The sequence below is a fragment of the Xiphophorus couchianus genome, chromosome 8 (assembly GCF_001444195.1).
Source record: "Xiphophorus couchianus chromosome 8, X_couchianus-1.0, whole genome shotgun sequence".
Taxonomy (NCBI): domain Eukaryota; kingdom Metazoa; phylum Chordata; class Actinopteri; order Cyprinodontiformes; family Poeciliidae; genus Xiphophorus; species Xiphophorus couchianus.
The window spans coordinates 8,251,235-8,277,261 of NC_040235.1; the positions used below are offsets into that span (position 1 = coordinate 8,251,235).

Here is a 26,027-nt window from a genome sequence, read left to right on the forward strand (position 1 = left end):
TCAATCAGCATTGTGTACACACTGCTAAATGTGCGGATGATGGAGAAACAACTTACTGTTCCAGGAAAACCATTTATTACAGTTACAGGTGATTGACAGCGCTAAGACCAGCCTCCTTTCTCTGATTGGTTGTTTCTAATTAGCACTGGAGAAGACAGAAGAGCTAGATTTTTATTTTTTTACAGACTGTCTCATACCATACTGATATATCATAGTGACAGCTTCAACAAATGTGTAAAAGACATATATTTTTTCCATACTTCAGCTAAAGTGAGGAGGCTTGGTGTTTATAAGCTGATCTTTAGCTTTCACTATTTTTTGAGCTGTATTAAACTGTATTTTACTTTAAAGATATTTGTGTTGTATTTAACGACTGCTTTCATGTTGGAACAGTTGGTAGCAGGTCCTGGGTTCGGATCGCAGCCTGGGGTCTTTCTGCGAGGAGTGTGTGCTCTTCCTCCCACAGCATGAAAACCTGACTGATGGGTTCATTGGTTTCTCAAAAATTGCCCTTAGATATGAATGCGTGTGTGTGGGTGTGTGTGTATCTATGTTTCCATGTAGTGACCTTGCGACCTGTGTTGGATCTTATCTCATTTCCAGTCCAAAATAAAATAAAACATTCAGTCAAAAGTTTGCTTAAAAATACTCAAAAGCATTGATTTCTTTATGGTAATCCAAATATATTAGCTATTTTGAAGGCAGCCATATTTAGTTACATTAGCACCCATGGTGTGTTCATTAATTATATCACAGAGGACTGATTGGAAAGTTTTGTTTGCTAGTTGGATGGAATATCTGTTAATCCTTCATGAGTCAGTTTGTTGCAGAACCGCCATTCAAGTGTTTTTTTGTGTTGAGTGTCAAACTCATTTTCATTTTGGGCCTCATCAAAAATCTGAATGCTCTTAAAGGGCCGGTTGTGCCAGAATGTATTGATAAAACTCATTAAGTTACTAAATATCAATAAATAGCTGTTTCAACATTAAATAAGTTGCTTCTTAAAATTAAATATTGAACATTTTCTCACACTGATCTGTCCATCCAGGCGTTATTTTGGCCAATTTTGATTAAAAACAAATTTTAGTAAAAGGAGAAACAATTTGTATATCTGCTGATTTTGTGGATTTGTGAAAAACTGAAGCAACTTATTGATGTCATTTGGAGTCCAGAGGGCCACATGAAAATCTACGGTGGGCCAGATTTGGCCTCCAGCCCTGGAGTTTGACACATTACTCTTAACTTCAGTCATATTTGAAGATCATTTTTAAGTCTGGCTGCAGATCATCAATTTGATTTAACATATGAATAGGATTTGACTTTGGATCTCTCACTCTCCCAGATTTTAAAGCCTCCAGCAAGTTTTCTTCCACTGTTACAGCAGACTAATACAGCATGATGCTGCCACCACTGGTTTGACCACTGGGTTGGCGTGTTGGCAGTTTTCCACCAAACGCATGGCATGACGTACAGACGACCCTCTGCAATTCCCAGTGTGGTATTTTTGGATTTGTAAAAGATTTTTTTGTGGAAAACACAAGAAGCTTAATATTCATGGAAAATTCACCTGATTGCAGATTTATGTTTGTAAAATATTTCAGTGAAAATGCAGATCCAGTGCTAACTGAGACGCTATTAGCTGGTGTTTCCAATGCTTTCAATTCAGGAAAAACATTAACTTTCCTCGGTTAAACCCCAAAGATTGGAGATAAGAAAGTCTTAGAGCGTAGCTTCTGCGCCAATGCTAAGACGGTTTCCACTGTGTGTATTCCTGCATATTAAGGTATATTTGTTGTTTGAACTATTAAAATAAGGAGCAATAAGCCCTTTTCAACATCTGCTGTCCCCCTCAGATGGTTTATGCTCAGCAGTCGGTGGATCTTCTTATGGCTTTCTTCAGGACAGATTTATGGACTGGACGTCTAATAGTCTGCAGTCAGTTGCCTAACAGACAGGCCACTCAAAGCACACCAACTTTACTTTACAGTGTCATCTTAGTAAGAGTGATGGATTGGGCTCTTCTATTTTCAACATCATGCATTTTCCATCCATCCATCCATTATCTGAACACGTTTATCCTTGCAGGGTCGCGAGGGGAGCTGGTGTCTATCTCCAGCGTTTATTGGGCGAAAGGCGGACAAGCATGTCAGTCCATTGAATTCATTTTATTGAGACTTAAAAATGTTTCAAGACAGAAGAACGTGTAGCAGCCGAATCAGTCTGCACTTTATAGTGCTGGCTCGTGTTTTATTCTAGAGTTTAGGAATGGTTTTAATCTTAATTTTGGATCGTTTGATTACCAGAATTATACATACTTTTTCAGTGGTTATGTTTAGGATTGCAGAAAAGATGAAACCAAAACAAGCAGGCAATGTTCAAGAGTCAGGACAAGCTGGCAGTCTATTAGAGGGCTAACAGAGACATAATTATGCACACACACTTATTCCTAAGGGTCATTTAGAGTCGCCATTTAAATTTACCTTTGTGTTATGAAGATGAGGGGAAAAAAACCCATTTAGGTATCGATGCTAAACACGTAGCCCAAGGCTTGTAAATTATTAAAACTATTTCAAAAGAAATGCAAAACATTTTAAAAACCCAGATAGAGATATTTTACATCTTTAATTGATCATTTATGAGATAAAATCTGACTAACTGTTAAATAGAAATATTCAAAATGACATTTCAGATGAGTTTCAGTGTTTCTGAGTTTAAAAAAAGCTCAGATTTAGACTGTAAAACAACAGAAAAGGTGTCGTGCCTCAGTGGAAATGATACTTGAAAGCAAGCCATTGCAAGACCTGCATGCGTTATTGAAAGGGTTGTGACTCACGGTTTCAGTCGAAAAGCACTATTATTAAATCTCTTTCATCCAGAGTCCTTAGGTCTTCTTATGGCCCCCAACTTAATGAACCTTCAAACTGTGCAGGGAAACAGGATAAATATTTTAAAGGCTTCATTTATCTGTCCAAAGAAGTTCCTCCGTCACTGTGCCTAACGTTTGGTCTCAGCTTTTTGTGGTTTTGTTTTGGGTCTGATTTTCTCCAAACATGGTTGACCATAACAGAGGTTTCTGGAGTATTGTGGTTTATTCACAGACTAAGTTTTCCTGGGAGAACCTGAAGGCTTTTCAATGCCTTTATTTTTCCCTCTTTCGTGAACTGGAGCACTTTGGGCTGGACTTCGTCCCTGATTCTACCTTTTCTGGCTCAAGACAAAACAAAAGGTTCCACCCTCGTTTTAAGATGCTGATTCTCTTCAAGATTCACTTGATCACGATCTAAGGAAGCCAACAAAGCCATATTATCTCCACAAAACTAACACCGAATCTGGGGCTAAATATACAAATGCAAACAAACCATTTATTCCGACTTAATTTTGAGAAATTCATCAGTTTATGACTTGGTAGGAAAAACATTGGTTCTTTTCCTGACTTAATTGGACAGCATCTTGTAATGTGGGTGTTGTTTCAATGCAAGGTTAAAGTTAGGAGGCAAACAGGTTTTCCAGATGTGGCATGATGCTAACCATACTGCTTAATTAGCTAAAAAGTGGCTAAAGAACAACTAAGTTAATATTTTGAAGCGACCGTTCCAAAACCCTGATCTAAGTCCCATACACTGCCAGTCAGCAACGCCTGCTGCTGTATGGCTGTGCGCACTGTGCATACCTTCCTTTGAGTAAAAAAGTTATTGGACTTTTTATTATCTAACTCTCTTTACATTAAAAAAATTTTACATCCTGTATGTAGCCCACAGCCATGTGAGTCTGTGAAGGTGAACACGTGTACATACTAAAGCTAAATCTGATTGCTCAGTTTACTTTTGTTTATTTGGCGGCTTGGCGCTCTTTCTGTAAGCTAAATGGCTAAAAACGAATAAGTGGCGTTTGAATCCTCTTGTAGTTCTAAGAGGGGTTGCGTAAACCCCCGTTAGAGCTTTTTACAGTGTGTGCAGTGCTGGTAGGCTCGCCGGTTTGTCAGCTTTTTTTTTTTTCCCCTTGTGGTTTCATGAACTGAAGAGCTGAGGAGTAAGAAGAAACTAAGAATAATGTTTCCGGTTGGCTGACCGTGGCATCTGCTGCACTCGTCCTGAGTGTTGCGCTAAGACTGCGGGTTAAATGGTTAAATCTAGTCGAAACGTTTGCTGAATGAGTAGAAATGAAGCAAACATGGTTGCTTCACTTCCTCTGGAAGTCTCACACATACCTAATGAACCTGGGAATCTCCATCCTCCACTTGTCTTGCATCACGCGAGGGGAGGACTTTGCATTCCTGTCTTTTTTATTTAGTGTAATTTGTGAAAAAGAAATTTGGTTGTGCTCTTGTGGGTCAGGTGCAGGAGCCCCTCAAACCAGTCCTGTCAGGAGGAACAGGACAAAATTTACATCAAACTATCTGAGGAACTGCAAGGATTATCCATAATTACTTTTAAAATACAGCTTAGAACAAAGTTCTACGATATAATTATTTGTTTTTCCCAGTTTGTCTTGTTTAAAAATAACACAGTGTTAGAGTTCAAATCCCCGACATCATATTGTTTACATTCAGCTTTCTGTTGCATGTCACATCCCAAACATCATTTACCAACAGCTGCATATGACACCGTCACCAGCAGACACAGCACTGGCATCAGTTGCACAAATGCCCCCTCTGGCAACTGTCAGCAACCAGCCATGAGGAGTAAGAAGAAAATAAGAATAATGTTTCCTGCAGGTCTCTTCAAGTTATTTAATATCAGATCGTATTATGTCAAACAGTCCCAACTAATTAGGAGCAAATTGCCTCAAACTATTTTAAAAGGCTTAAAATGTATATTCATCTGTCCTGCGGGCTTTATTGACATTCAAAGACACTGAACATCGTCACAGGAGCATGGCAACTGAACGGGTCTGTTAATTTATTTGGCAAAGAATTAATTGCAAAACTAAAATTTTGCACAACTAAATTCCTAAAGTGAAAAAGGAACAAACTAAAGAGTTAAAATCCAAACAAATCTGCAAATCACACATTGGTGAAAAATCAGTAATGCACAAAATATACATCTCTGCATGCATCCATCAAATATCTAGATAACATGAACTAAATATTGAGAATATATTCCTATGTCAGATAAAATCAGGACTCGTTTTTTGAGATGTCAAAGATGTTGGTGTATAGAAATAGTAAAAAAAAGAAGGGAAAAGCACCTTTGCTTTTGTTGTATACTGTGTGACATACTTTGCAGAAATGTTCAGAACCATTGAACATTTTCACACATTGCAATCATGAAACTCAAAAGCATTTTATCAGGATTTTATGTGATGAACTGGTTAGAAAAGGAAAATGAAACTTATTTTTTAGAAATAAATATCTTAAAAATGTAACATGCACCATAAATAAACCTGTTTGCTGAAACTTTAGCTACAATTTTTTTGTCGTATCTCACAAATTTCCAGTTTTTTCAGAATAGAGAGAAACTTTATATAGCAGGTTTTCTTCAAGGATTTAACTGAACTTTTTGCATTGTTTTAAAGTGTAAATACCATATTTATTGTAAGGAGAGCTTTATTTTCAGAATTTCCTGTTGTTTACTTGCTTGATTAGCTAATCTGAAGTCCAAATTCAAATAATTTGAAGCTAAATTTGAACAGGGATTCATGTACATGAAAGTCACACACAATATTATTGCACTTTGCAGTCGCACTCTCCCTATGCTGTTTGTCTATGTGGTGATAATATACCAAAATGTGTTAAGCTTTTTTTAATCTCTGGCCTGTTTTGCAGCAGTGTAATCACAGCTGCTAAAGTTTAATCAGGGTTGCAAGCCGTCAGATACCTTTAAATGAGCAAACTCACACCTAGAAATGGTGTTTGTAGACTGGAAATGAGGTGAAGCTGTTATTCACAGCCTCAAATTAATATGCATGTTTCAACGAGGAAACCGGAATGATTAAGGATTTGGCTAAATGCTGCAACAGTGGCGTTGATAACTTCTGTTTCTCAAACTATTTGATGGAACTTATCTGCGATTTTAAAGTTGAAAACTCATTTTTGAGACCTCAATGGCCAGATTTAGTCTTAAGCTAACATTAACACATGGTGGTTCAACTACTATTTCTCCTAAGAAAGACACAACTTAAGTACATATAGTTAGAGTAGCGTTAGGTAAAACTCACATTCCAAGTTTAAGCACCTCACCAAGTTCTGGAAGTGTGGCAAGAGGAAAGCTATTGACAGAAAGTGTGAAGAAGTCCTATTTTTTTCTTCAAGATCGAATTAATTAGAATAGCAAGAATGGACAAAGTAAATGAAAATTAAAAATATTAAACAAATAAAGCTCACCCAACAACTAAACAAGTTGGGACAACACCAGGAATCACATTGCTAATGTACGTTAGCAACCACATCATGGTTTATCATAAACCCCTAGAAAAGAACAAAAAGCCACTAGAAATGTAGATTTTCAAGATACATTGGTGTAGATTTTTATTCGCAGAGAAAATGACAATCCTACACTGCAGAAACACAGAATTTTACCAAGTGTTTTTGGCCTCATTTCTAGTGCAAATATCTTAAAATAAGACAAAACTAACTTACAAGTATCTTTTCAGCATACTTGTAAGAAGTATATAGAAGCTTGTTTTAAGTAAACAAGACAATTTGCCCATGTTTTTCATCAATATTAAGGAATTATTTACTTAAAACAAGCTTCTGTATCTTGCTGAAATGTTACTTCAAAGTTACTTTAGCCTGAATTCATGTGTACTAAAATATTTGCACAAGAAATTAGATCAAAAATATTTGGTAAGATTTTGCATTTTTGCAGAACATGCCTGTATAGCTGAAGGTAACTCAGCTTTTGTTGGCTCATGTTTTTTCTAGAGGTCAGGAAGGTTTTAATCAAAATTTGGGATCATTTGACTACCAGAATTCATAATTTTTGGATGGTTATGTTGAAGCCAAAACAAGTAGACAATGTTCAAAAGTCAAGATACACCATGGACAAGCTGTCAGTAAATTAGAAATCTACGAAAGACATAATCATGCACACAGTCGTTTCCAATGATCATTTAGAGTCGCCATTTAAATTAACGTTTGTGTTTTTATGATTATGAGGGGAAAAAACATTCAGGTATCAATGCTGAACATGTAGTCCATGTAGTCCTTGTCCTTGCTTGTAAATTATTAAAACTATTTCGAAAGAATACATTTGATTAGCTGCAAAACTCTTCAAAACCCAGATAGGGATATTTTACAGCTTTATATTTATCATTTATGAGATAAAACCAGACTAACTGTCAAATAGAAATATTAAAAATGACATTTCAGATTAGTTTAAGAGTAGAAAGCAAGCCATTGGGATGTTTTGTTTTTACCTAACTCTACTCTTGAAGACGTCCCTCGACCCAAATGACTCACAGGACAGATGGGTTGGTCAGTAACTTATTCGTTTGGACTTTGAAAGATTTATAGGCCAGAAATTCCCAAACCAGGATCAGAACTGAAGTAGCATATTGGATGAAACCTGAAATGTCTTCAAGAAACACCAGAAGATCAGTTGCCCTTCACAGCAGAATTTGGTAAAATAATAATTGTAAATAATGACATATCTTGCCATTCAAAGCTGCAAAGCGACATTATTATTCTGGAATGTTCTGTTAAGGTCTGCCCATCCTCTGAATGAATGAATAAATATGACGAGCACATGGCCCTGGATCACCTTATCTGTCAAACATGGAGGCGCTCCCATTATGGCACAGACATGCATGGCTTGTAATGGAAGTGGCACGCTGGCATTTGTTGTAAACTTCAGTGCTGAGGGCAGCAACAAAATGAAGTCAGAGGTGTGTGCTCAGCTTCAACCAGCTGTGTCTAACAATTTTTCACCCGTCAGTAAGACAGAACGCCTCCAGGGCGCCCACAGGGGCTTTTCAGACCGAATGGGGGTGCGACTTAAACGACCCGATCACTAGATTTCAATGTGACTGAGCTGCATTTCATTAGCCTAAATCATGATTAAAGGTAGAGACACCACCACCAGCCATCTCACGAGATGGAAGAGTGTTACGTGGGAAGGGGGTTTTTTTAAAAACGTGTAAATAAGTCTGCAATTTGATGCCAGGAAGCACATTCATAAAAAATGGAGCTGGTAAGAGCAAGATGAATGAGAAATACAAGTACAATCATTTTTTTAAAATGTTGACTTTTAAAGAAGCCTGAAATTAGATTCAACTGCATTAGATTTACTCACATTTTGTCCTTTTTCTGCAAATATCTGATAACCTATTCTGCAGTCCTAATGAAATGCCGATTTGAGCCGATTTCAGTTTTACAGATTTTAGCGATTACAGCCACAGCAAACAGCTGAAGTCGGTGAATACTTAAAATCCCGCATAAAACACTTAGAAGTGTCTATTTTATTTGTTCAAACACCAAATATGCCTCAATATTTATACACTGTGGAAACCGTCTTAGCTCTAGAGAAGAACATCTACAGTCTTCCTAATCTTCACTTTTCAGCTGCAAATAAAATAAATGCTGCTCTTGGATTGGCAGCTTTTCAAATCCCAGCCACTAGCATGTCAAGTAGCTTCCCAAGCTGAGTTACATTGTTGAATATCTCAGATTTTCTCTACAGAAAAAGGTGAATTTTCAGTGAATAAAATCACAGAAACACCTGCGAGTTCTGAACTGTCCACTGTACAACTCACAAAAATCTTTTTTCTACTTTTTTGACAATCTTTACATAAAATATAAACTTAGGATAATTTTCCATTTGTACTCAAGCTTTATCATCCTGAGTGATTTCTTGAGATGTTGCATCTAATCTGTTGAGTGCACAAATTGTTGGTTTTCTCAAGTTTTTAACTTATTTTTTCTCCAACCACTTCGGTTTTAGTTTCAAAAGACGACAGGACATTTCTCAAAAAATCTAACGTCTTTCTGACCTTTTGGAGTCATGGCTTCTTCCTCTATGAGTGACCAGTCAGCCAATCAATTGCTGTTTTTAAATCAATATTTAAAGAGCTGTTTTGTGTTCTTCTTACTGCATCATATTTATTCAAGGTTTGCCAAATACAATCTAGCTTTTTGCTCTGGCCAAATGCCTCCCCACAGTTCAGGCATAGTCGCATAAATGACTAAGACACTCTATAACCCACAGAAGAAAGACATTATGGATGAAGAATTGCCAGTTTAAAAGGCTTCTGCTAATTTGGCTTATATTTAACTTTTAATACAATAAGACCGCACTAATATATGTCTTTACAGAATGTAATTATTCATCCAAGAAGGTTTTTATTATGACCATTACATTGCCAAATGGAACATTTTAATTTAAATCTTTCCTTCCAGCTGTTGCCAAACCCTTCATTGGCCAAACTGCCTCCCAAGTGTTTATAGCACCTCCATCACACTTCATCATTTCACACTACATTGTATTCTTGAACAGCGAGACTGAATTGTATTTCAGTAGGTCAGCGAGTGCGGGGTTTGATTTCTTGTACAGATCTAATGAGCCAGAGTCGACCTCCCCAAAAATTACAGTTTCAGCTCCCCGCATCAGTGGGATTAGAAATAGGAACGAGCATATGCTCAGAGGACTGCACCGTTTTGCTCAATATTACATAAAATCACTAATAACATGTTTGGTTCCTCTGTGGGACTTTGATAATGAGTTATTCATGCCCACAGAAGGTTGATTAATTGGACAGTCTCCGGCCGCAGAATTACAGCCCGTGAACTCTAATTCAGGGTGACTTTCTCCTCCCTTGACAACTTCTTATTTAATTCCATGATTATTTTTCATGCAGAAAGTCTTTGCCTTGCATCAGTGGTATTGGTTTAGTTGAAAGAGTAAGAGAAAAATCTAAAAAATGTGAAAATAAAAATGCAAGTGACGTGGTTCTAATGACTGGTGGAGAACTTCTTTTAAGGGGCACAGAAAGTAATTTGTAGACTTTGAATATTTATTGTTAAAAAGTGCAGAAGCAGAAGAATCTAAATGTCTGGAGGGAACTTGCAGGCAGAACCCCCGGGTTGATCCGCTTTCTACAGGGTTCACAGAAACGTCTAATCCGAACCCAGGCACAGCTTTTATACTTTTATACTTTCACAGTTTTTCACAATGAATTTTACTATAAAGTAGGAATGTGCAATATGCTGCCTATCATTGGCAATCATAGGCAGCAGCATGATCTCAATAATGGTTAAATCAAACTTAAATAAAGAAACTAAAAATATATCTCTATATAGAAAACAATAACATTAATGTAATGGATGTCTGCATCAAATCCTGCCTTTTCTTCCCAGTGTTGTGACTGGAACTTGTAGTCAGCAGCATTGCTGGTATTCAAGCAGATGATTCGTTTCCAGTTGTTAAAAAGAACTGCTTGTATTTCCTCCCTTCCTCGCACTTTGCAAATAAAATTTTTCTGCTCCTGGTCTGAGTGTTCACCTCTCCTCTAGTCTTAAAAGACGGGGTCATTTAAACCCCACATTCTTTTTCACTTTATGCATGTTACAGTGGGGTCACACTGAACCCATGTGCGCTTTTACGAGTCAAGGTTTTCTTTTTGTAGTTTCGGAAAGACCGTCAGGCTGTCACCCAGCTCCGACCGTGATATCTGCTGCGCTCCTCTTGAGCATCGTGCTACAGCTGCTGGAGGGTTAAGAGATGGCGTTCATTGGATTCAGCAAGCTTTACTCCATGCACGTCCATGCGGAGGTTGCATCAATCCCGCATGCGCTTTTTACCCCTCATTTCCCCGCTGTCTGACTGTGACACCTGCCGCGCTCCTCCTGAGCAACGCGCTGAGACCGCAGGAAGTTAAACCCAGACCAGATCCAGATAATTTACGTTTTTGCATCTGACTTTTTAACGAGCTCTTCCTTTTCCCTCTCATCCATGCTGCTTCCCACTTCCTCTGTTTTGATATCAGCCAGTTATGTCATCGACAAGCATTACCGTGGTTAGCCGATAGACTACAGATTATTATCGTAAGCCAAATTTCTATCATTTCTACCGTATACCATTTATTTCATGCAGTCCTACTGTAAAGTGTTGTAAAAATAGATCTATTCTTGAAGATATTCAGGTTTTTGTTTTAGTAATTTTCTGTAAATAGGGAGCACATTTCAAAAGTATAATGTAATATGTTGTACTATGACACGTTATACATGTGGGTACGATAAAATATCATGTAAATACAGCTAATTACTGTAAAAAAAAACCTGTAACAGTAAGATGTGGGATTCTTTAAAATTATTCTGTAATTTTGTTTGTTCTGGCAAAATTTAGCCAATAATTTTGCTGCGAATAAACCCACAGGTCCCAACAATGAACAGCTTTCAGTTCAGACATTGATAGATACTTTACAGATAGAAATCCTGCAACAGATGCTCCGACCAACAGAGACCCGATCTGAACATTATGTAGTCTGTCTGACACCACATGAAGTGACAGAAGCAGCAGAGACAGCTGGAGTTCTCTAAAGAGCTGAGCCAAATTCACTGAAATGTTTGAAACTACTTCTGTGCACTGTACTTTGAAGACTGTTGAAAAACTGAATGCACACGAGAAATGGGGCAAGAGATGACGACACTGAACTCTGACTTCATTTGTAGTCTCCCCAGCGGCAAAACACCTGGCACTGGTTTCGAATGCATCATCACATTAAAGCCGCTTTAGTTTACGGGAAAGAAATGGGCTTTTTCTGAGATATTCAGGAGCCTAATGAGCATATTTTGCTCAAAGAGCAAAATCAATTTTTAACAACATTGATCTGATGAGATTTGTAATTATAGAACATGCTATTCTCAGCGTTATACATTTTTGTGTTTAAACCAGGGCGATAGTTTGGGAATAATTCCTGTTTGTCAGGCTGTACCGGTGCGTTAATCACCCTTTTTCACACTCCTTGCTCGACAGATTTAGAATAATTACTTCACAAGAAAAACCGTGCCACTGTTGGAGAAAAGTAACTCATAATTTTCTTAAAAGATGAGCAAACCACTAAAGCCTGAATCTACACATGTATAAGTAAAGCTCTAAATGTTGGCATAGCTGTACTTTCTTTTCCTAATTGGAGGTTTTCACTTATTTAGCACAATTGGCATATATTGTGCATGTTGGAAGATAATATGATAATTAGGATAAGTTTGGCAAGGCTCCTTAAATCTGCTCTTTCTTTGAGACAGGTGTATCGAAGATATTTGCTGCACTTTTATGGTGAATAATAGTTAAAATCTGTTTACTGAACTGTTTTTAGGGCTCATTCTACTATAATGACAAACTCAGTGGATTATTTTTCTTGTGGTTCTTTATCAGCAAATTATATTTGTATGTATGATGGTTCTTTGTTTTTGTTTTATGCTAATGAATTGCCTCAGTTGTTGCTAAGCTTAAACAATTACCTATTTGGGTTGGCAAGAATGAACAATTAGTGCAGATCTTGAAGCTACTAGATTCTCAACCAGCGTACTATTTACAACATTTACTTCTTAACAAATGTCTTAAAGCCCCCGGGCCGGGAATTGAACCCAGGACCTTCTTGCTGCAAGGCAACAGCGCTACCAACTGCACCACTGTGCAGCCAATATTTAAAATATTTGCCCCTATTTATGACAGTAAATGCCACTTTTTATTACTCACTGTATAGAGCATGGACTACAATCTGACATCAGTTAAGGCTGAGGCAGCTGATTAGAACAAGTAAGAAAATTTTTGACAATTTCTGAGAAAAATCTGCAATAAACTCCCAATTAAGTACTGGCGCAAAAAAGTGGAGGATTTCTTGATTTTGCGTGACTTTCCACCGTAATTCTTAAGAAACTGGAGGGACTGATTGATATAATTTGGCAGTAAACAGATAAAAACTATATTGATTTGATTGGTAACATAATATTTAAGCACACTTAGTGTTTAGTCTAGAATCTAGACTAAAGGGACTCATGAAAAGCTACGGCAGCCCAGATTTGGCCCACAAACCTTGAGTTTGACACGTGCTGTAGATGCCAAAATCTATAGCACAATGCTATGCTAGGTCTTCTTTTCCTTAAGCACTTTAGTAGCAATTAAACATTGTTTAAATGCAACATCCTACTGTTGCTGAGCATGTCACAGAAAATCTTGTGATTTTAGTTAGTTTAGGTTCCTGATCTAATCTAAACAAATCTAGCATGCATCTGCAGCTCATTTAAAGCCCTGCTGCCAGAAACAGAAGACTAGATTAAATCTCTCCACTGACTCTCTGTTTGTCAAAGAATACAATTTAAAATGATACTTTTGGTTCCCACAGAGTCCTTTATACTGCATTCCCCAGAACCAGAGCTAAATAAAGTATAACAGGTATTATTTAGGTTCTATGTCCCCGGCAGACCTGAAGTGTGAAGAAACTGATGTCCTTTACAAATGGTGAGAAACACTTTGTTTATGCATCAAGCATAATTTGTAGCAGCCAAGGTGATATACACAGAGAGTGACTTAAGGGGAAGGATCTGCTGCTCCTAATGGTGCCATCCATCACCTACCTAAATCACAGCAATCATAAGTCATAACACTCAAGCACAGATAAGAATGCATGATCATGCACGCCCATAAATAAACTTGCGTGTTGAGACGTGTCATCAGGGATGTGCTCGGTTTGCTCCCAGTGTTCATTCGCCGGTCCAGATTTCCTCGGGGAGATCTCGGTGCGCTACCTTTGGACCACGCTGTTCATGTCTCGCTTAATGCATCGGCTCTGAAAATTGCTCTCTTTTTAACTTCAAATGGCGAGAGAGCGGCGTGCTCTCACTGGCCCACTTAGTTGTGGTTGAGTATATCCTCCCCTTGCTGCTGAAACACATTTAGTGCTACAAGAGAGATAGATGGGGAGGTGTAAAGGCCAAACCCACTTCAGGCCAAATAATTTGTTTCTTTTTTTCACTCTGATGTGCAGTGATGAGCATAAAAACTCACATTACTCCACAGAAACCGTTGCTGTTTTTAACCCCTCTGCACTGTGGAGGCAAATCGAGGTAAATGTGACCAAATAGGATTCCACCGTATAAACTATTATTCTGCTTTTACAAAGCTGGCATTTTATGCTTGAGTGTCTGTAATAACTGGCAGTGAGTCCCTGTTTAGGAATGTTGGCCTCCCAAGTTCAGCCGTTTTGGAGAGTTTTCAAACATGATCGTGATGCTGCTCTTGAGTTTAAACTCTTAATGCCTGAAATAAGTTCACACCAAAGTTATTATTCATCCTCAGTTTGGTAGATATAGTTATTTGATTCTAGCAAATCATATTAGATAGCTTCTGCCAGTAAATGGTGGAAAACGTGCTTCCAAAATGGCTCTTGGTTTGTGTTAAATACGCAGCGATAGACATTAGGGGTAACACCTTGGTTTGCGGTGAGTTTGTAACAACAATCTGAAGGCTATTCAGATAGCCTGAACTGGATGATCTCTTTATGGATTTTCTCCTTGAGACCAGAACTTATGGTTCTATCAAAAGACTAAGGATGTTTTCATACCTTATATTCCGCTAGATTCGGTTTGATTTGAGATTAGCATTGGTCCATTTTCAGCTGGTGTTAATCTCTTTCACACTGGATTGTGTCAAATGATCCAAAGTCTTTCAAAACCATTTTCTCCCCTCACCTGTGGTGGTTCTGCACCAAAAACCACTGAAGGAAATGACACGAAAAGCTCTTAAGAAGACATTGAGTTAAACTTCCTTCTTCACAAAATGTAAACAGAAAGGGAGTGGCATCAGATTTTAGTGGTTGTAAGATTTCTCTTTTGTTTTTGGCAAAATACCACAAACCATTTCTCCCACAAGGACTAGACTCCTGCCTTTGTTTTGGTTGTATCTACCCAGAATGCCCTGCATTGTAGTCTACTTCCTGCTTGGCGTTCACATATGCGTTTGAATCGAACCAGAGTTCATTTAAACTGAATTGAGGTTGAAAGGCAAACCAGATTTTGCGTTTTTGGTCTTCACCGGAGTTTGATTTCGCATTCACAGCTCCTCAAACGGATTGGACTTTCCACACAAACAGACTGGAGTCAACCAGGTTCCTGAACCACCAAAGCAAACTATTACACCACACCCACCATGTTTTGGAAGACAAACATCTTCCAAAACATTTCTACTTCTTTCTCATCTGTCCACAGAATATTTTTTTTTTATAAAAGTCTTGGGAATCATGAAGACGTTTCTGGTTTTGTTTGTGATTAGCAGTCGTGGAACTCTTCCTCTCTGGATGACGTCTCTCGCTATGTTTTCCCAATGCCAGAAAAGTCTTTGTGACTCTTTCCACTTGATCATTTTTTCTCATGTCTTTTTGAGTCTACTCCATGTCGGGTTCCAGTCAAAAATATTTCTTGATTGTAAACTTGTAAACAGCAATAAGGGCTGGGCGTTGCCACGGAAACTGGATTAGCTTAATTGAAAAATATGGCTAATTGATGATGGTGAATATTGTTTCACATAAATCCGCATTATGTATTAACTCGGGCTATCCTAAGTCTGATACTTCAGTATTTAACTGTGGGAGGAACAAGCTGAAACTGAAATGTAAATGCACTTCACTCAGATTAATGGAAGGAAGCTCTGGAAAAAAATTGAGATCTTATAAAATGATCTGATTTTACATTTTACATTTATATGTTTGAGTAAAATGAACATTGTTCTGTTATTCTGTGAACTACTGACATGGCTGAAATTTCCAAACAGAAATGTAATATTTATTTGCAGAAAAGGAGAAATGACCAAAATAACAAAAGGATGCAGGGCTTTCAGACCTCAAATAATGCAAAGAAAACAAGTTCATATTCATTTAGAAACAACAATACTAATGTTTTAACTCAGATATCAATATTTGGTGGAATAACCATGAGGTTTTCAATTCAGTTCAGTGGTCTCTTAATTTTTTTCCAGGGTTGTTAAAAAAGCCTGTAGACAAGGGTTAGCAATACAGTAACATCTTATTATTTTATTATTGATAACCCCAAAATTTCTAAATGCTTTAATTGGAAAGTTAGCATTTCAAATCGAAGTCATACAGTATAAAGCGTTGCTGGAGGCAAAATAGTGCCCATGCTGTCAAGATTACGTATTCATGTATTCATGCTCTCAGCACAAATATTAATCTGGGTACTATTATTTATGCATTTGAAAAAGAAATGGAAGTGCCAAATAAGGAAAAGTATTCAGTGCATTGCATTTTATCATATCACCTTCCAGATGTTTGCAGTGGTAACCACTTAAAGCCTCTGGTTTTATTTAAAAGGGCAATCAAGATAATGGGTGATGTGGGATTATTCATCAGGCTTTGACCTAGCTGTAGCTAAGAGATCAACATTTTACTTTTTTGTTTCTACAATCTAAAAACAAAAGAATCTAATTTCTCTAAATTAACATTTATTGGCTTTTTAAAAAAAATGAGAAACAAGAAAAAATCCCTGTCTGAAGTCATAATAGGATTAAATGTGTGTTCTGAGAAAGAACTAGAGCTTAAAATGAATTGTAAGTCGGTCTGTTTTGCAGGGATCAAGAGCTTAAGCAGGAATTAGTTTCCATGAAAAAAAAGTTTTCATTTTTTAATTATTTCTCTCGTCTGTGAGCATAAATTAGCCTCCTCAGATAGCGTTTCATTTTTGTAATTCCTTGTCTGTGATATTTATGAAGATGAGAGCTGTGCCAGCGACAGATGAAGATAAAAGAGCCTCAGATCAGACATACACCTTGACGCTGTAATCATTTCAGCACAACCACAGAACATGCTACGCTAATATCATCAGATCAAAGATGGGTCTTGCTTGTCTCATTAGCCAAAAATTTCACAAAGAATTGACATAATCAGTCCAGCTCTTGTTGTCTGCGTGTTTTCTTTTGGTCTGTGGGAAAGAAAGAAAAAAGGGGAACATCAACTTCACACGGATGGGGCGGAGAATCGGAGCAGGGTGATTGGGTCTCTGAGTGGAGGAACAAGCTTGAGATCTCTGTGAGAGTGGCAGGCATGCACTGTGTTTGTGTTCGTTCCAGCTGTCTGGACAAAGAGGAGATTAATTACATCAACTTTGGGCTCATGCTAATTACTAACCTAATTAAAAGCACATTAAAGATGTTAGAGGGGGTGGAACAGAGTAGAGACAGGGACGTATAACCTGTGGCAGATAGTAATTGCTCTGTACTTTTTTCTATGTAGCAGGAAGACGACACTAAGCAGTAGCATTTATTTAGATGCATTCGGTCTAAACGTGGACTTATTGATGTGCGAATTGCTTTAAACTGATGTCATTTCAGACAAATGAACAAATGAATTAAGCCTTTAACTGCAGTATAAATTATTTGTTCTATTTTTCCACATTTAAAACAATATCTGAATAAGATTACACGTGACTTAGTATTTTATGAAAGGAAAACGTTATCCAAACTCATGCGTAATTGCCTCCCTTGTTGAATCATGAATTAACTGACTAATCACCTCTTTTTGGTTCAACTTCACTTTGATATATCCAAGTTATGATTACTGCCAGACACGCAGAGTGAAGAAATCACTTTAGGCGAGAAGAGGTGCTGTTCTTCTTACCTCATTACGAACGTCGTTAAGGAGCAGCTCATAACTGTAGGCAGTTATAAGCTAGATATAGCTCTTTTACAATTTTGAACATGTTGGGAAGTTGTGGGGCATTACTGACTCCTGGAAGGTTTGAATTAACCTTTGACATGTATTAGTTTAAAAGGGGTCAAAACCCTAGTTGATTCAGAAGACAACATATACCCAGGAGTGGTCAACCTGCCACAATTATTCCATGAATGATTCATTCAGTAGGTCACAAAATATCTAAAGCACTGCAGGCCTTACTTCTCTTAGTTAAGATGAGTATTTATGATTCAACAATAAGAGAAAATGAGCAAAAAGAACATCTATGGGAGAGTTTAAAGGCAAAGATCACTAAAATGATAACAATGTCATGATGAGCCCAAACCTTTGGGGAAATATTCTTTAACCTGATAAGAAAAAAACTACTTTGGACGTGCTTATATAATTTACACCATTATGTGTTGAGACAATGATACTGTTATTATTAGATACTGTAGCTTTCAACGCTCTGTAAGTGTAAAGACTACATAAATTTAGCACTAGATGTCACAAATAAGATCTACTTTGGGTGTAGTAACTGTGTAATGTACCAAGTGTGGAGCATGGTGGTGGCAGCATCATGCTGAGTGTCTGTTTCACTGCCAAAAGCAACAATGCACCAAAGAAAGCTGATGGAATAATGAAGGTGAACAGTCTCACCATTCTTCAACTTCACTTTCTTAAAGAAAAAACATTGCGTTATTTAATTGCACGTTGCCAGATTAAAACTTTTCCATTCTTGTAAATGACCATTACATGGTTGGCATAGCAACAGGTCCTAACAGCGTTTTTAACTATTTAGACACATTTTTTTCCAGTATTAACTCCAGGATTTCAAGTAAAGCCAGCGTCATTAAACTCAGGGCACTGTCTCTGTAATGAGATTTTGACCTCTGACCCCTGGAGATAGACACTCTGTAACTCTACATACTATTATTACGAATAGATTTATCTTAACCCCATTAGTGCATCTCAGACGTTTTTTTGTCACGTAAGATGCTTGTAAAATCTGCATGGAGAAGTAGATTTCTAAATCTACCTTCTTACAAAATCTATTGTTGTCTAGATTATACTCAATGTTTAGGGAGGAAGAAGGCACCCTCAGCCATCTCCAATTGGTACAAAATGTTGCAGCCACGCTCATTACCAGAACCCAGCGCTGAACCCGTCACCTCTGTGCTCACCTCCCTGTGCAGGCTTCTTGTTGTTTGGCAGTGATTCTGAACCCTCGCACACATCCGCAGCCTGTAATGGTCTTGCCTCTGGCTGCCTCTCAGACCTATTGACCGGGAACGTACCCAACCTGACCACTACCATCTCCACACAATGCTCTGCTAACTATTCCCAGGTCACAGTTTGCGACACCGGGTTTTTAGAGCTGCCGTTCCACGAAGCCTCTCTGCCCACTGAACTCAAGCTTAGTGATTATTCAGCTCCAGCGTCTCCAATGTTGCATTTTCAAGGTTTTTCTTGTATATTCATTACGCCTTTGTTTTTGTTGTAGTCTTGTAAACCTCATTGTGACCTAAACCACTCACCGCTTCTTGTAAAACACCTTATAACATCATTAAAGCGTTTTGGCAAGCAACTGAACAACTGTCTGTTTAGTGTTTAAAGAACTGCAAGCAGAGATGTACAATAAAATGCTCTTTATTCACCCCAAAAATGTGAAAAAGTAGTTACTTTTCGTAAGTGTATAGTGCCTCGCAAAAGTGTATGCCATTAACTTTTATTTTTCTGAGAGATAAACACAAAGTAGAGTATAATTATAAAAGAACTACCTTCTCTGTTTTGGAGACAAGGTCCTGCCTCAGATCGGGGAGTTTAAAGGTTTCTACATACTTCATCCAAAGTGCTGAAATCAACTTTTATTGACTAGTGATGACTGTTGTGTCACACACACCCCCACCATGGACTGTTCTCCCTGCTGCCCTCTGGAAAGAGGTTCCGCAGCATCCGGTGCAGGACCACCAGGTTCCGAAACAGCTTTTTCCCACTTGCCATCAGACTGCTGAACTCTTAACTGGACTGCACTTAAAATCTGGTCTCCACTTTATACCTTGCACATGTACAGAGCTAAATAACTTCTATTTTACTGTCATTACTGCACTTTATATTCTATATTTATATTCATATTTTATACTGTATTTTATTTTATTCTGGAGTAACCTCACAACATTGAAAGCTCAAAACATTGTCCTGAGCCATATGCAACGAAATTTCGTTCTGTATTCACCCTGTGCATGCAAAATGACAATAAAGTCAGTCTAAGTCTAAGTCTAAGTCTAATTTTGTCAGTAGAGAGTCATCCACCTGCCGAACTCGGCCCCCGGTGAGTTCGAACTATTTCTGTGCTGTGTCGTGTGATTGGTCAGAAGTTTGTTGCTGTGTTTTATTTATTTACTTTAAGTTTATTTGTATAGCATATTTGTCAAGTGCTACCGTTACACATCAGATTGTTGATTATTGTTTCATTTATGATGTTTCAAAAGTAACTGTAAACAGCTGGGTTTTTAGTCTAGATTTAAAGGAAGTCAGTGTTTCAGCTGTTTTGTAGTTTTCTGGAAGTTTGTTCCAGATTTGTGGTGCGTAGAAGTTTAATGCTGCGTCTCCATGTTTGGTTCTGGTTCTGGGGATACAGAGCAGAACCAGAAGACCTGAGAGGTCCAGAAGGTTGATACAACAGCAGCAGCAGATCTTTAATGTATCGTGGTGCTGATGTGTTCGGTGATTTATAAACTAACAGTATTTTAAAGTCCATTCTCTGAGCAGAACAAAACTGAAACAGTTTAAGGATGTTAGAACTGGTGAGATGTGCTCTGTTTTCTTGGTTTTAGTCAGAACGCGAGCAGCAGCGTTCTGGCTCTGATTTATTTTTTATTTTTTTTAGACAGGCTTGTAAAGACACTGTTGCATTAATCAATGCGTCTAAAGATGAATGCATGGATGAGTTTTTCCAGATCTTGCTGAAACATTAATCTAATCCTGGAAATGTTCTTCAGGTGCTAGAAGGCCGACTTTGTAACTGTCTTTATGTGACTCTGGAGGTTCAGGTCAGAGTCCATCACTAATCCTAGGTTTCGGGCTGATCGCTGGTTTTCAGTTGTAATAACTGAAGCTGTTTGTTGACTCTAGATTGTTCATCTTTAGGTCCAAAGATGATAACTTCAGTTTTGTTTCTGTTCAGTTGAAGAAGTTTATGGCACATCCACTCATTTATCTATTCCAAGCCTCTGTTCATTGATTGGATGTGTTCAGAGTCACCTGGTGACATCGTAATGCCAAAATATGAAAGCAATGTCAGTATTTCTCTTAAACTAGTCGCCTCCCACTATCTGGTTTATGTATCAGCAGGAGACATGGATACTTCTGAGGAACGAGTATCTTACGCAGTGAGGAACTGTGTACATTTGTACAATTCTTCACTAAATAACTACCATATCAACAAGACAGGCGAATGATGAATAACTCTTGCACGTGCCGAAACCATGTGACTGCATGTCAACTGTTCAGATGAAGAACCTTGTTGTTAAGAACCTTGTTGTAATATTCAGAAATAAGGGGAAAACAGAGAGGGAGAATATGAGGAGTGCTGCAGCGATGCGAGGAATGTACCGGTCTGTCATAGTGAAGAAATCTATTGCCCTCACCTACGACCCCAAAGCTCTGGGTAGAGACTGAAAGAACAAGATCATGGATTCAAGAGACCAAAGTGAGTTTCTGGGTTCTAGATTGGCTTTTGGACACTTTGCACTGGGAGGAGACCAGAGATGCCTTGAGATGCCCCCGGAGGAGCAGGCCCAAGCAGCTGGAGGTTGAAGAAGAAGAATTACTTTATTCATCCCAGCAGGGAAATTATTTCGCAGTTACAGCCAGAATTTTTTATACACAGATTAACACACACGACAGGAGCTGCGACTGCAGGCAGCCAGCTGAGCCGGCACCATTTTTGAAGGAGGACATGCGGCAAAGGTCGTCGGGAGTCGAACCCGCGACGTCCGCGGGTCTAAGGCCTCCAAATGTGGGGCGTGCTAACCCCCTGCGCCACCACAGCACGCCCCTAAAGGTTGCTGCCTCCTCAATTAAGTGAAAGATGGAAAAAAAACCTGTTAGAAGCTGGAGAAGACTTTAAACAGTGGTGGAGGTTCACCTTCCAGCGGGACAAAGACCCTGAACATACAGCCAGAGCCACAAAGGAATGGCTTAAATCAAATTAGAGCCTCGTGTTAGAATGGCCCAATCAAAGTCGCTAATTCAATTGAGAGTCTGTTGCAAGAGCAGAAAATTGCTTTTCATAGACATTTTCTATTCTTCCTGACTGACCTCAAGCTATTTTGCAAAGATCTGTATTCTTTAGAAGTTCGAAGCTGTTAAAAACAAACCCAGAAAGAGTGGGAGCTCTTATTGCAGCGAAAGTGAGCCGTTGCTTTCAGCACCATTCAGGTTTTGAATAATTAGGTGACTTTTAAGGACAATATACTGGCTGACTGGATTATTTAGAGGTATCAAACAAAATGTTTTGAATATAAATGCACACAATTGTTTATTTTATGGAAAGTATTTTAAAAAATGATATTTTTTTGCAGCACTGACACAAGGACTCGCAAGACAAAAAAGAAATGAACGTTTCAGCAATCAGATGTAGAACTAACTGATCAAATACTTTAATAAATCATCTGCAGAAAATTAAAATAACAAATTTTTCATTACCTGACAGGAAGATTTCTTTTTTTTATGATATCTGCCTTTACAGATTTAACTTTTGTCTGTTTTTGTGTGCATCTGCATTTGCTGTGATTTGCTCTCACACAAATTGTCTTCTGTATGACAATTTGTGCTGCAGAGTTTTCCTCGCTCACTTCTACCTGAGAGGGAGATAAAGGGCTGATTGAAGACTCCTCAGCCCATTTGATAACGCCTAAATCAAAGTTCTGCTCAGGGCGCGTTCGCCTGAGCCGTTCGCCGAAGAGATGTGCTTCAGCACTGACAACGATCTCAGCTTCAGCAGCAAAAAGCTGAGCCAGGGACAGTTTGGAGCATATTTGAAAAGCTTTTGAGACTGCTTAAGTTGAGCGTTTGTGTTGCTAAATCAATAAGGACTTGTTGCCATGTCACAGTACGGTTAAAAACACTCGGAAAGCGAGCTGAGTGCCGCTCTGTCTGTTTTGGAGTGCAGAACAGTTCGAGGCTTGCAAGCTCTTGAATGAGGGGAAAATGTCAAAATGTTGCACTAATTTGCAACAACATTTTAACAAGCGTGACTTGTCCTGTGGGGAAATCCTTGACATTTAGATGTGTTGGGGTTGCTCACCCGTCAAGATGCATAATTGACTCTTTCTCCTGAATGTATTATGTTCTGTTGGAAAATTAGTTCCTCAAATCAATCCATTGTACGCTGCTGGAGTTGATGCTGTACATAAATTACCTGCTCTGTCTACTTATCGATTTACTTGGAAAGTTCCTTTGTTTTTTAATTGTTAAATATTTTGTGCACAGTATGTATTGTTGGCACTTCTGTCATTTGCCAACTCTTCAGATCTCCAGGTCACTTTCATTGAACATCTACAGGCTCATTTCATCAAGTGCTACAACTTTTTATTTTTCTGTTGTCTCCACATATGCACAGCTTTTCACGAAGGTGAAGAGTTTATATGTTTTCCAGCTCAATGCAGATGCCATTGTTTTGTTTGTGTTTGCAAAAACCCCCAAAAACAACACATTGCAGCCGTCCTTTTCCTAAAAGCTGCTTGTTTTTATGTCAGATGTAATGAGAAACATGAAGTTTCACGTTCGTCTCGACTGTTTTATAGGTAAAAGTTTGTCTAGTGACATAAAGTTGATCTTATCAAGGGAAAAAAAAGAACATTAATCATGATTTCACAAGAGAGGCAAGTGTATTTTGTTTTTACTTCATTATCTTTGTTTTATAATAAAATGTATTTAAAAATTTGATACACTTAAAGGTGAGGTATTATGCGAAGTTTACATTTTGCACGTTTTTGTACTTCCATTTGGTTTTCCATTGGTTCTACAAACAGCCAAAGTGCTTAAAGAAAACCCCACCCAGCTAGTTTTTGGCGTTGAGTTTATGATTTTTGGTGTCTGGAAAAATGACCCGTTTCAAAAGCTTCCTAAATGTAGCATCACATCTCAGCAGGCACTGCCCCTCACCAAGTAACTCCAGGAAAGAAAAAACCAAAACCCAAATTGACATTCGCTGTACAATGGCTGCTGGAAAAGACAAGTGTTTTCTTATTTTTTGTGCAGGAGGCGCCACTTCTGCTTTTCAAAGACGCACAGTTGCATAATTGTGCATCTGTTTGCAGCCATTTTCACGTGCGAGTGTAAACGTTGAGTTTGTGGGAGGGGAGGGAAGGAGGGCGTCACCAGCAGCTTATTTAGATTTAAAATGACAAGAAGCCCTAAAACAGATCAAAATAGGCAGAACAGATTAGGTTAAAATCCCATTATCTAAGAATGATTTAGTACAAAAGATGTTTTGTATAGCCCATCTGCTCAAGGAAGACTTTCTCACGGCACTCTGCAGTATTTAAACCATTCAGATCTGGTTATTCTTTTTGAACTGTCGCTGCCTTGAGAGCTCGATTGCTGCTACTTGCTGATCGTCTTTTTGCCCATTGCCCCCGGCGCCGGTCTACTGTTTTGTTCCTGACATATTCTGAGGTCACATTTTGACCTTTGGTCCTCCTTTTCGGTGGAGGATCGGCTGGAATGGGAGAAAATGGATTTTTCAGACAGGCGTGCTTTGTGTAGGCAATGAGTTGAGCTCAGGATTATCTGCAGCTGACTGATTTATTTACCACACGGACACAAAACCCAAACTCTCCCCAAATTGTAGCGGATCAAATAATTATTTCCCCAAAGTATTTCATTATATCTATTGCGTTTAGCTGCCTGCGGTCTATTTTTTCCAAAACATGGCGCGGTGACAATACGTGTCTCGTTATAAAACTGTTATGGGTGAAAAATTAATTGAGAGAGTAGAGAAGAGCAACATTATTAAAAATTAGAGAAAAGAGGTCAGAGCAGGGAGCATGAATGTGGGATTGTTAAGAGTGAGTGAGGGAATGCTGATGGATGCTCTTATTTTTAAAGCTTTGTCAGTAAAAACAGAAAATACTTTCTCTCTCTCAGTGACACTTTGACTTTTTATGCCTTTTGCACTTTTCACACATTTTCACCTTGTAGTTTTAATGGATTTTAAACACAGAAAATTGACGGCACATATTTGAGAAGAGGAAGGAAAGTGACACAAATACATATTCACACCACTTTAACCTAAAAAAAAAAGGGTATGTTGGAAAAAAATAAACTAGAGAAATTGGCTAAGAGATGGTACAATCATTCATTCATCTGTTCAAACAATATATCAGAAAAGAATGTCCAATAATTATTATATTTTGTAAGGAAATTGACATTTTATCACAGAAACGAACATATCATACGTCTAAATTATTTGGTGCATCTTAAAGTCAGCAAAGTTCTACAAATCCTCAAAATTCACACAAAATCAAGAGATCCCCACATTTTTTCAGATTTTTACTGCCAATCTTTCTCAAATTTGATCAAAATCATTGGGTTTAATTGACCGCTACCTCAGCCTTACTTGGTGTCATGTCTGTGACACAGCGATTAATAAAAAGTCACATTTAACATCAAACACTACGGCTGTTACAATGAACACAAATATTGTAATAAATCCCTTACAAATATTCCTAAATTAGCACCACAAAATCTGTGATTTTGATTGAAAAAAACACTTATTGAATGCTGAAAAAACAGCTATTTAATGATATTTTAACAGTTTCCTGGGTTTTATTAATACATTCTGGCACAACCGGCCCTTTAAGAACATTCAGCTTTTCGATGTGGCCCAAAATGAAATTGAGTTTGACGCCACTTAGCGTATTTGTGGTCAGTTGCTAAGGTTAATGTAGCCGTGGTGATGGTTTTATGTCAATTTTGAAGTATTCCATTAGAAATTGTTGATGGAAACAACAAAATTTGAAAGAACGTCCTCAATTTTGCAGAAACGTTTTTATGCTCATGAGGCTTTCTGGAAAAAGAGTTCATTACCAAACAAAGAGAGGCCCATTCTAGTTTGCAACCTTTACATCTTGTTTGCTACAGCCATATGAAGAAGCAACACCTGACAAAGTTACGCTCTGCATTGCATTCGCTCCGAACCAGCGTTTGCCTTCTTTAAATTTGTTGATGGTTTTTTCTGCAATATTTCTAAACATGTCTCAAAATTTGCATGATGATTGGGTGCAAACATCGCTTTTGACTCAGTAGCGCCAAAAGTTTCACCAAACTACAGTTGGAAGTTTGAGGAAGTGATAAACAATAAGCAACAATTTTTCCACTTTTCACTTTGGAAACTTGTCAAGTCA

The 26,027-nt window shown here is 38.1% G+C and overlaps 1 protein-coding gene across 3 annotated transcripts in view; it reads left to right on the forward strand.

Annotated features, from left to right (window-relative positions):
• The window catches only part of LOC114149497 (leucine-rich repeat transmembrane neuronal protein 4-like), a 79,276-nt gene that overhangs the window by 50,482 nt on the left and 2,767 nt on the right, over nucleotides 1-26,027 (forward strand). The window lies entirely within an intron of this gene.